We start from the raw sequence: 12,209 nt of genomic DNA on the forward strand, positions 1-12,209 counted from the left end.
AGTATTTACTAAAATAAACTGGAGTAAAAAAAGAAAATAGAAAAATAACAAATAATGAAATAGCAACAATAAAATAAAAGTAACAAGGCTACATACAAGGGGTACCGGTACAGAGTCAATGTGCGGGGGTACAGGTTAGTCGAGGTAATTGAAGTAATATGTACATGTATGTAGTGGTAAAGTGACTATGCATAGATAATAAAAAGAGAGTAGCAGCTGTGTAAAATATGGGGGGGGGGGGGGGCAATGCAAATAGTCCAGGTAGCTATTTGATTATCTGTTCAGGAGTCTTATGGCTTGAGGGTAGAAGCTGTTAAGATGCCTTTTGGACCTGGAATTGGTGCTCTGGTACCGCTTGCCATGTGGTAGCAGAGAGAACAGTCTATGACTAGGGTGGCTGGAGTCTTTGACAATTTTTAGGGCCTTCCTCTGACACCGCCTGGTATAGAGGTCCTGGATGGCAGGAAGCTTGTCCCCAGTGATGTACTGGGCTATACGCACTTCCCTCTATAGTGCCTTGCGGTCAGAGGCCGAGCAATTGCCATACCAGGCGATGATGCAACCAGTCAGGATGCTCTCGATGGTGCAGCTGCATAACTTTTTGAGGAGGTGAGCACCCATGACAAATCTTTTCAGTCTCCTGAGGGGAAATAGGCGTGTTGTGCCCTCTTCACGAGGGTGTGTTTGGACCATGATAGTTTGTTGGTGATGTGGACACCAAGGAACTTGAAGCTCTCAACCTGTTCCACTACAGCCCCGTCGATGAGAATGGGGGCGTGCTCGGCTCTCCTTTTTCTGTAGTCCACGATCATCTCCTTTGTCTTGATCACGTTGAGGAAGAGTTTGTAATCCTGGCACCACACTGCCAGGCTGTCTCATCGTTGTAGGTGATCAGGCCTACCACCGTTGTGTCGTTGGCAAACTTAATGATGGTGTTGGAGTCGTGCTTGGCCATGCAGTCATGGGTGAACAGGGAATACAGGAGGGGACTGAGCACGCACCCCTGAGGGGAAGTCAGGGATCCATTTGCAAAGCGAGGTGTTTAGGGGTCCTTAGATTAGTGATGAGTTTTGAGGGCAATATGGTGTTGAACGCTGAGCTGTAGTCAATGAATAGCATTCTCATGTAGGTGTTCCTTTTGTCCAGGTGGGAAAGGGCAGTGTGGAGTGCAATAGAGATTGCGTCATCTGTGGATCTGTTGGGGCAGTATGCAAATTGGAGTGGGTCTAGGGTTTCTGGGATCATGGTGTTGATGTGAGCCTTGACCAGCCTTTCAAAGCACTTCATGGCTACAGATGTGAGTGCTACGGGTCGGTAGTCATATAAGCAGGTTACCTTGGTGTTCTTGGGCACAGGGACTATGGTGGTCTGCTTGAAACATGTTGGTATTACAGACTTGGTCAGGGACAGGTTGAAAATGTCAGTGAAGACATTTGCCAGTTGGTCAGCGCATGCTTGGAGTACAAGTCCTTGTAATCTGTCTGGCCCTGCGGCCTTGTGAATGTTGACCTGTTTAAAGGTCTTACTCACTCGGATACGGAGAGTGTGGTCACACAGTCATCCGGAACAGCTGGTGCTCTCATGCATGCTTCAGTGTTGCTTGCCTCGAAGCGCTAATGGAAGTCTTTTAGCTCGTCTGGTAGTCTCGTGTCACTGGGCAGCTCGCGGCTGTGCTTCCCTTTGTAGCGCGTAATAGTTTGCAAGACCGTCAGAGCCAGTGTAGTAGGATTCAATCTTAGTCTTGTATTGACACTTGCCTGTTTGATGGTTCGTCGGAGGGCATAGCGGGATTTCTTATAAGCGTCCGGGTTAGAGTCCTGCTCCTTGAAAGCGGCAGCTCTACCCTTTAGCTCAGTGCGCATGTTGCTTGTAATCCATGGCTTCTGGTTGAGGTATGTGCGTATGGTCCCTGTGGGGACGACGTCATCGATGCACTGATTGATGAAGCCAGTGACTGATGTGGTGTACTCCTCAATGCCATCGGAAGAATCCCGGAACTTATTCCAGTCTGTGCTAGCAAAACAGTCCTGTAGCTTATCATCTGCGTCATCTGACCACTTCCGTAATGAGCGAGTCACTGGTACTTGCTGCTTTAGTTTTTGCTAGCACAGCAGGAATCAGGAGGATAGAGTTATGGTCATATTTTCCAAATTGAGGGCAAGGGAGAGCTTTGTTCGCATCTCTGTGTGAAGTAAAGTTGGTCTCAGGTTATTTTTTCCTCTGGTTGCACGTGTGACATGCTGGTAGAAATTAGTTAACTTCTTTCGGCTGAGATCCCGTTAACGGGATCGATATGACAACAGCCAGTGACAGTGCAGGACGCCAAATTCAAAACAACAGAAATCTCATAATTAACATTACTCAGACATACAAGTATTTTACACCATTTTAAAGATAAACTTGTTGTTAATCCCACCAGTGTCCGATTTCAAAAATACTTTACGACGAAAGCACACCAAACAATTATGTTAGGTCTGCACCTAGTCACAGAAAAACCAAGCCATTTTTCTAGCCAAAGAGAGGAGTCACAAAAAGCAGAAATAGAGATAAAATGAATCACTAACCTTTGATGATCTTCATCAGATGACACTCATAGGACTTCATGTTACACAATACATGTATGTTCTGTTCGATAAAGTTCATATTTATATCCAAAAATCTTAGTTTACATTGGCGTGTTATGTTCAGTAATGTTTTGCCTCCAAAACATCAGGTGATTTTGCAGAGAGCCACATCAATGTACAGAAATACTCATAATAAACATTGATAAAAGATACAATTATTAAACATGGAACTTGAGATAAACTTCTCCTTAATGCAACCGCTTTGTCAGATTTTTTTTTTAAATTACGGAAAAAGCACACCATGCTATAATCTGAGTACAGCGCTCAGAGCCCAAATAAGCCAAAACTATATCCACCAAGTTTTGGAGTCAACAGAAGTCAGAAATAGCATTATAAAGATTCACTTACCTTTGATGATCTTCATCAGAACGCACTCCCAGGAATCCCAGTTCCACAATAAATGTTTGTTTTGTTCGATATAGTCCATCATTTTTGGCCAAATACCTTCATTTTGTTCGCGCGTTCAGTCCAGTAATCCAAATTCATGACGCGCAGGTCAGACAAAGTCAAACATTTCCATTACAGTTCGTAGAAACATGTCAAACGATGTATAGAATCAATCTTTAGGATGTTTTTAACATAAATCTTCAATAATGTTTCAACCGGAGAATTCCTTTGTCTTCAGAAATGCAATGGAAAGCAGGTCGCTCTCACATGAGCGCGCATGTTCAGCTCATGCCAGACACCTGACTCAAAGAGCTCTCCTTCCCTCATTCTTCACAGTAGAAGCATCAAACAAGGTTCTAAAGACTGTTGACATATAGTGGAAGCCTTAGGAAGTGCAATATGACCAATATCCCACTGTATATTGGATAGGCAAACCTACAAACCTCAGATTTCCCACTTCCTGGTTGGATTTTTTATCAGGTTTTTGCCTGCCACATGAGTTCTGTTATACTCACAGACATCATTCAAACAGTTTTAGAAACTTCAGAGTGTTTTCTATCAAAATCTACTAATAATATGCATATCTTAGCCTCTGAGCCTGAGTAGCAGGCAGTTTACTCTGGGCACCTTTTCATCCAAGCTACTCAATACTGCCACCCAGACATAAGAAGTTAAAAAGCATTTAGGTTTCCCTGCATTAAAGTCCCCGGCCACGAGGAGCGCCACCTTTGGATGAGGATTTTCTTGTTTGCTTATGGCCTTATACAGCTCGTTGAGTGCGGTCTTACTGCCAGCATCAGTTTGTGGTGGTAAATAGACAGATACAGTTAAAGTCGGAAGTTTACATACACCTTAGCCAAATACATTTAAGATCAGTTTTTCACAATTCCTGACGTTTAAACCTAGTAAACATTCCATGTCTTAAGTCAGTTAGGATCACCACGTTATTTTAAGAATGTGAAATGTCAGAATAATAGTAGAGAGAATGATTTCTTTCAGCTTTTATTTCTTTCATTACATTCCCAGTGGGTCAGAAGTTTATATACATTAAATTAGTATTTTGGAGCATTGCCTTTAAATTGTTTAACTTGGGTCAAACGTTGTGGGTAGCTTTCCACAAGCTTCCCACAATAAGTTGGGTGAATTTTGGCCCATTCCTCCTGACAGAGCTGGTGTAACTGAGTCAGGTTTTTAGCCCTCCTTGCTCGCACACACTTTTTCAGTTCTGCCCAAAAATGTTCTATAGGATTGAGGTCAGGGCTTTGTAATGGCCACTCCAATACCTTGACTTTGTTGTCCTTAGGCCATTTTGCCACAACTTTGGAAGTATGCTTGGTGTCATTGTCCATTTGGAAGACGCATTTGCAACCAAGCTTTAACTTCCTGACTGATGTCTTGAGATGTTGCGTCAATATATCCACATAATTTTCCTACCACATGATGCCATCTATTTTGTGAAGTGCACCAGTCCCTCCAGCAGCAAAGCACCCCCACAACATGATGTTGCCACCCCCCTGCTTCACGGTGGGATGGTGTTCTTCGGGTTGCAAGCCTCCCCCTTTTTCCTCCAAACATAACGATGGTCATTATGGCCAAACAGTTCTCAGACCAGAGGACATTTCTCCAAAAAGTACGATCTTTGTCCCCATGTGCAGTTGCAAACCGTAGTCTGGCTTTTTTATGGTGGTTTTGGAGCAGTGGCTTCTTCCTTGCTGAGCGGCCTTTCAGGTTATGTCGACATAGGACTCGTTTTATTGTGGATATAGATACTTCTGTACCTGTTTCCTCCAGCATCTTCACATGGTCCTTTGCTGTTGTTCTGGGGTTGATTTGCACTTTTCACACCAAAGTACGTTCATCTCTAGGAGACAGAACGAGTCTCCTTCCTGAGCGGTATGATGGCTGCCTGGTCCCATGGTGTTTATACTTGTGTACTATTGTTTGTACAGATGAACGTGGTACATTCAGGCATTTGGAAATTGCTCCCAAGGATGAACCAGACTTGTGGAGGTCTACAATTTTCTTTCTGAGGTCTTTGCTGATTTCTTTTGATTTTCCCATGATGTCAAGCAAGAGGCACTGAGTTTGAAGGTAGGCCTTGAAATACATCCACAGGTACATCTCCAATTGACTCAAATAATGTCAATTAGCCTATCAGAAGCTTCTAAAGCCATGACATAATTTTCTGGAATTTTCCAAGCTGTTTAAAGGCAGTCAACTTAGTGTATGTAAACTTCTGACCCACTGGAATTGTGAGACAGTGAATTATAAGTGAAATAATCTGTCTGTAAACAATTGTAGGAAAAATGACAAAGTAGATGTCCTAACCGACTTGCCAAAACTATAGTTTGTTAACAAGAAATTTGTGGAGTGGTTGAAAAACAAGTTTTAATGACTCCAACCTAAGTGTATGTAAACTTCCGACTTCAACTGTATGTTATCCATGTCGTCGTTCAGCCACAACTCAGTGAAACATAAGATATTACAGTTTTTAATGTCCCGTTGATCAGAGCTCATCCAGTTTATTATTCAATGATTGCACGTTGGCTAAAAGGATGGATCATAGAGCCGGGTTATCCACTCGCCGTCAGATTCTTATAAGGCACCCAGACCTACGTCCCCTATATCTCTGTGTCTTCTTCATGTGAAGGACAGAGATTTTGGCCTTGTCCGGTGTCTGAAGTAAATCCTTTGTGTCCGACTCATTAAAGAAAAAATCTTTGTCCAATACGAGGTGAGTAATCGCTGTTCTGATATCCAGAAGCTATTTTCGGTCATAAGAGACGGTGGCAAAAACATTATGTACAAAATAAGTTACAAATAATGCAAAAAAACACACACAATAGCACAATTGGTTAGGACATTGACTCTGTACCGGAACCCCCTGTATATAGCCTTTGTATAGTTATTTTACTTCTGCTCTTTAATTATTTGTTACTTTTATTTTTTACTTATCTATTTTTTACTTAACACTTGTTTTTTTCTTAAAACTGCATTGTTGGTTAAGGGCTTGTAAGTAAGCATTTCACTGTAAGGTCTACACACCTGTTGTATTTGGCAGGTAGTCTAGTGGTTAGAGTGTTGGGCAATAACCGAAAGGTTGCTGGATTAAATCCCGGAGCTGACAAGGTAAAAATATGTTGTTCTGCCCCTGAACAAGGCAGTTAACACACTGTTCCCTGATAGGCCATCATTGTAAATAAGAATTTGTTCTTAACTGACTTGGGTAACTGACTTAAATAAAGGTTCAATTTAAAAAATACAACATTTAAAAATTTGATTTGAACCTGAAAAACTGCAGCAATCTCTTCCGGCGCCATTGAACCATGTTAAAGACATAATATGGGAGATTCACCACCTCCGTTTGAGAGACATCACAATCATTGTTGAACTGATATATGTTACATGCAGCATTTTGCGAGAGAAATACATTTTAAGGATCGTTTCACCATCTACAAAATCACAATTGAAACTGTGCTTCTCTGGAGCTACAGGTCCCTGACCTGACTTTCCTCTAATGTAAAGCGACACCAGGTGGCAAGGCAATGAGAGGGTTCAATTATGTTGTTCTGCATGTGTCCCGAGGAGGGAGCCATTACACTTTATAAAAGCGCCGTAGAAATGATCACTTGGGGACTACATCTGGAGTTGATTACCCATATTTATATAATATATACGTATAAACCTGCTTGATCTGGGCTCTCTGAAATATTTTGAATCGTTTTGATGCACTGTCAAGCCTTCGGCCTACATCATAGGTAACGGAATGGTTGTAAACCTTGGCTGGAGACCAGAGGCTGAGGCTAAGGCCAATTGGTATAAATACAATGTCATTGTATGGAACATTCCTGCCATGGCTACTTCATTTTGGTAAGAAATAACTTACAGTATTTCTCTGTAGCACAGCGGGATATCGAGAACATTCAATTTTCTTCCCCACCAAATAGCCCCATGATTGATAGCATTTCAACCAAACCGATCTTGGGTGCGTTGCTATGCCCAGGCGTTGCTGACGCCTGGCAGATCTTACAACACGTGGATATGTATTTTACAGTTGTGCAAAGTAGAAATACTTCGTTACTGTACTTAAGTCGTTTTTTGGGGTATCAGTAATTTACTTTACTATTCATATTTCTGTCGACTTTTACTTCACTACATAAAAAATGAAAAAAAGTATACATTTACTCCAATACATTTCCCCTGACACATTCGTTACTTAAAAAAGATGAAAGCAACATCGGCGAGTCGGCACACTCATGGGGGAACTTGTTTTGCAAGGCAGTAGGCGATGACATGCAGAGTTGATCCAATCCACCAGTTTGGGCAAATCCAAGGGTCCTAACGTGTAAACCCCACCCATCGGGAGCCTGTTAACGTTACTTGCCAACGCAAAACAGTCATCCACTCAGCAGCACTTTGCCTAAGTATGTCCAAAATCGCACAATCATGTCCGACATCGCTCTACCACTACTTCCTGATGAGTATCAACTTCCTTGGCTGTATCTATAATAAATGTTGTCTTTCCTCGGAATGAAGGATTCGTCCTACCGGATGAAATGTCTGTTATGTTTACCAAAAGTTCAGGAAATACTAGCCTTCAAGATCTCGCCGTCGAACTTAAAAAACAAATTGAGATAAGCCTACTGTTAGCTTGCTAGTTAGCTAGAATAAAGTTAGCATGATAATTAGCATGCTAGCTAACATTAGCTAACCTAGCTAGCCAACATTTGCTAAAGTAACAAGTTTATGTGTTAGTTGATGCTAGCTAATCCTACACCTCAATAGTTCACTAGCAAGTAGATACCTACTTTAGCTGGCTAAAATGTGCCCAGATTCGGAAGCTTTGTTAGCTAGCACAATCTAACTAAACTGACGTGAGCTAACTAGCTACAGTAGCTAACTAGTAGTTAATGAATCTGGGTACATTTTAGTCAGCTAACGTTAGTCTAGTCGAATACATTTTCTCTAAACACCTGGTCTAGCTAGCTAACTAATGTTAGCTTTGGAATTTTAGCAAACACCCAGTTAGCTAGCCATTTTATTCCTTGTTAGTTGATAAAGTTGTTCTTACCTAGCTAATTACTGTAGACTTAAGTTATTGACGTAACCTACTAGCTAGATCAATTAACAGTTTTTTATCATTGTAATATTAAATGGTCACAAGCAGTCACTTACCTCATGTTTATAGCTTTAAAAATAGTATCCTATACCTTAAGTATTTGGTGATGGTAGTTATCTAGCTAAGTAACTATTTATCTTTTCTTATTATTTCAGAGAAAGCATGTACACCATCTAAAGAAGTATGGAGAACTGACAGCAAACACACTGAAGAGAAAACATGCCCCTGAGACTCTCCACCATCAAGCAGAGCACATTACTGAAGACAGTGTCTCAAAAATCCATTGACAAAGCTGTGGTGAAGTATGTGGTCCAAGGGCTCCAACCATTCGCTGTTGTAGAACAAGAACCGTTCAGAGTTTGTCCAGGATCTGCAGCCTAACTCAAAGATCTTATCAAGGCCCACACTGTGCTCCAGGATTGATGACGTCTCCAAGGAAATTAAGAAGAAGGTGACTGAGGCCATGAGAGGAATTGACCACATCACCACCACCAACTGCTGGTCTGCAAGAAGACGGAGCTTCATTGGTGTTACATCCCACTGGATAGACCCTGACGGTCTCAACAGATGCTCTGCAGCCCTGCTTGTAAACGGTTGAGAGGATCGCACACCTTTGATGTGTTGGCAGGCGCCCTAAATGACATATATTCTGAGTTTGAAGTCCAGGTTAAGATTGTGTGAACAACAACAGACAACGGCTCTAACTTCTTGAAAGCTTTCCAAGTTTTTGGAGAAGGTGAAAACAACGAGACACTGGAAGCAGTGGGTGGTGAAGCAGCTCAGCCAGGACAGGAAGATGGGGAAGAGGAACAAGAGGAGAGTGAAGAAGTGGAGTTTGTTGATGTGGCAATGATTCTGAATGAAGATGATGGTTTTGAGTACCAGCTGCCGAAGCACCAGCGCTGTGCTTGCCACCTACTCAACTTAGTATCTACAGTCAATGCCCTGAAAGCAACATCCAGTGAGGCTTACAAAAAAGTGTCCCATTTTTAACATTTGGCAAGTGCCAAGCACTTTGGAACAAATGCGGAAGATACACACTTGCAGCCAAAATGGTTGAAGATACTTGCGACTTCCAGCTGCTGCGCCCAAATGCTACGAGGTGGAACTCCTGGTTCATGGCTATAGAAAGACTCCTGAGGATCGACAAAGAAGAGGCGGCCATCAGAGTTCCCTGCACAGACTTTGAGGTTCCAATGTAAGTAAGGATGATGTATTTTGTCATAATTTAAGGTCTTGAATATTGTCTAAATCTGTTGCAGTGTTTTCTGACCTTTTGCTTGGGGACTAATAACTGTTTCACATGTTGTAGCCACATACTAAATTGATCCATTTAGTAAACTACTCATCCAGCCATTGATTACTGCAGTTAAATCAGGTCAAATGGTTAGTAGTCCCCTTTGTATAGGGTTAGGAAGCAGAGTATTATTATTATTATTCTATATATTTTTTTTTTACAGGTTCAATCCAGCTGCACTCATCCTTCCTCACAGAGTATGCTTCTACCATGAGCCCAGTTGCAAAGGCCATCAACATCCTGCAGGCTGAAACCAATGTCCAGATGGGGTGGCAATTTCCTACTATCAACCTGCTGATCACAAAACTTGACCGAATCAAGTTGTCTCTGAAGTACTGTAAGCCTCTGGTGGATACGCTACAACTGGGACTGAAGAAGCAGCGGTATAAGGCACTGCATCTCAGTGCTAGAAGTGTCACTACAGACCCTGGTTCGATTCCAGGCTGTATCACAACCGCCCGTGATTGGGAGTCCCATAGGGCAGTGTCGTCCGGGTTAGGGTTTGGTCGGGGTAGGCTGTCATTGTAAATAAGAATTTGTTCTTAACTGACTTGCCTAGTTAAATAAAATAAATTAAGACGTCTCAAGCACAAGAAAGCTCCAAACAGCTGGACGGATACCTGGCCTGTTCAGCTGATCATATGGAGTTGCTCAAGTCCTTCCCGGCAGTCTGTAAGCTGTCTCTGAGGCTAAACACACCCTTACCTGCATCAACTGGCTTTGAAAGGCTGTTCAGCATTGCAGGACTTGTTTTCAGCCCCAGGAGAGCAAGCGTAGATTCCATAAACTTTGAAAACCAGCTTTTACTGAAGATGAACCATAAATCCTTCAAATTCAAATAATGACAGCTTAACGCTAGCAAGGACACGCTTATGTGTTTTGTTCATTTATGTTTAAAATTCACCAGTTATAGATGTCCTTGTTACAAAGGCATGACCTGACACACTGATTTCTAATACAGTTCCATCAGTGGTGATGTCCTTATTGCTATAGTAAGGTTGTGTGTAGTTCTGTACATGTACTTTTTTTATTTTTTATGTATAGGGTTCTATTATAGCATGTTTTTTCTAAAGCAAAGTGACTGTGATTGTAAGTGCTTACGTTTACTGGCTATATTCCTTCATTAAGGCATCATTCTATTTTGTCTGTAAAATATATTTTGAAGTGTTGCCTATTTGAGAATCTTCATAATTAAAAAAAATCTGAGCCTCTTGCATCTGTAAGACTGTTACCTTTCAGAAAATCTCAAACCAAATAAAAGGTCTGGCTGTTTTGCTTTACGGCTGTTACGTTTCATTCTTTAACTTTTTATACTTAAGTACATTTAATATCAGTTACTTTAAGACTTTTACTCAAGTAGTATTCTAATGGGTGACTTTTACTTGAGTAATTTTCAAGTAAGGTATCTTTACTTTTACTCAAGTATGGCTTTTGGGTACTTTTTCCACCACTGGTATTTTACATATCGGCTAACCACAAACTCAGCAAAAAAAGAAACGTCCTTTCACTGTCAACTGCTTTTATTTTCAACAAACTTAACATGTGTAAATATTTGTATGAACATAAGATTCAACAACTGAGACATAAACTGAACAAGTTCCACAGACATGTGACTAACAGAAATGGAATAATGTGTCCCTGAACAAAGTCTGGTGTGGCCACCAGCTGCATTAAGTACTGCAGTGCATCTCCTCATGGACTGCACCAGATTTGCCAGTTCTTGCTGTGAGATGTTACCCCACTCTACCCCACCCTAGCCCTCACCCTCCGAGGTCAGTACAGGTGCATCAAAGCTGGGACCAAGAGACTGAAAAACAGCTTCTATCTCAAGGCCATCAGACTGTTAAACAGCCATCACTAACATTGAGTGGCTGCTGCCAACATACTGACTCAAATCTCTAGCCACTTAATAATTAAAACTTGGATGTAATAAATGTATCACTAGTCACTTTAAACAATGCCACTTTATATAATGTTTACATACCCTACATTACTCATCTCATATGTATATAGTGTACTCTATACCATCTACTGCATCTTGCCTATGCCGTTCGGCCATCGCTCATCCATATATTTATGTGTACGTATTCTATTCATTCCTTTACACTTGTGTGTATAAGGTAGATGTTGTGAAATTGTTAGATGACTTGTTAGACATTACTGCATGGTCGGAACTAGAAGCACAAGCATTTCGCTACACTCGCATTAACATCTGCTAACCATGTGTATGTGACCAATAACATTTTATTTGATTTGATTTATCAACATGCTCAGTCCGCCCCAGACCATGACGGACCCTCCACCTCTAAATCGATCCCGCTCCAGAGTACAGGCCTCGGTGTAAAGCTCATTCCTTCAAGGAAAAACGAGAATCCGACCATCACCCCTGGTGAGACAAAACTGTGACTCGTCAGAGAAGAGCACTTTTTGCCAGTCCTGTCTGGTCCAGCGACGGTGGGTTTGTGCCCATAGGCGACGTTGTTGCCGGTGATGTCTGGTGAGGACCTGCCTTACAACAGGCCTACAAGCCCTCAGTCCAGCCTCTCTCAGCCTATTGCAGTCTGAGCACTGATTGAGGGATTGTGCGTTCCTGGTGTAACTAAGGCAGTTGTTGTTGCCATCCTGTACCTGTCCCCCCGCAGGTGTGATGTTCGGATGTACTGATCCTGTGCAGGTGTTGTTACACGTGGTCTGCCACTGCGAGGACGATCAGCTGTCCGTCCTGTCTCCCTGTAGCGCTGTCTTAGTCGTCTCCCAGTACGGGCATTGCAATTTATTGCCC

At 42.0% G+C, this 12,209-nt stretch overlaps 1 long non-coding RNA gene across 1 annotated transcript; it reads left to right on the forward strand.

The window, feature by feature from the left end:
* Nucleotides 1–8,285: 8,285 nt before the first annotated feature.
* Nucleotides 8,286–10,707, forward strand: LOC139553727 (uncharacterized). Its single transcript, XR_011670713.1, has 2 exons — nt 8,286–9,328; nt 9,591–10,707. It is a non-coding gene; the product is annotated as an uncharacterized lncRNA (long non-coding RNA).
* Nucleotides 10,708–12,209: the final 1,502 nt, after the last annotated feature.

The sequence above is a fragment of the Salvelinus alpinus genome, chromosome 25 (assembly GCF_045679555.1).
Source record: "Salvelinus alpinus chromosome 25, SLU_Salpinus.1, whole genome shotgun sequence".
In the NCBI taxonomy this organism is placed as follows: Eukaryota; Metazoa; Chordata; class Actinopteri; order Salmoniformes; family Salmonidae; genus Salvelinus; species Salvelinus alpinus.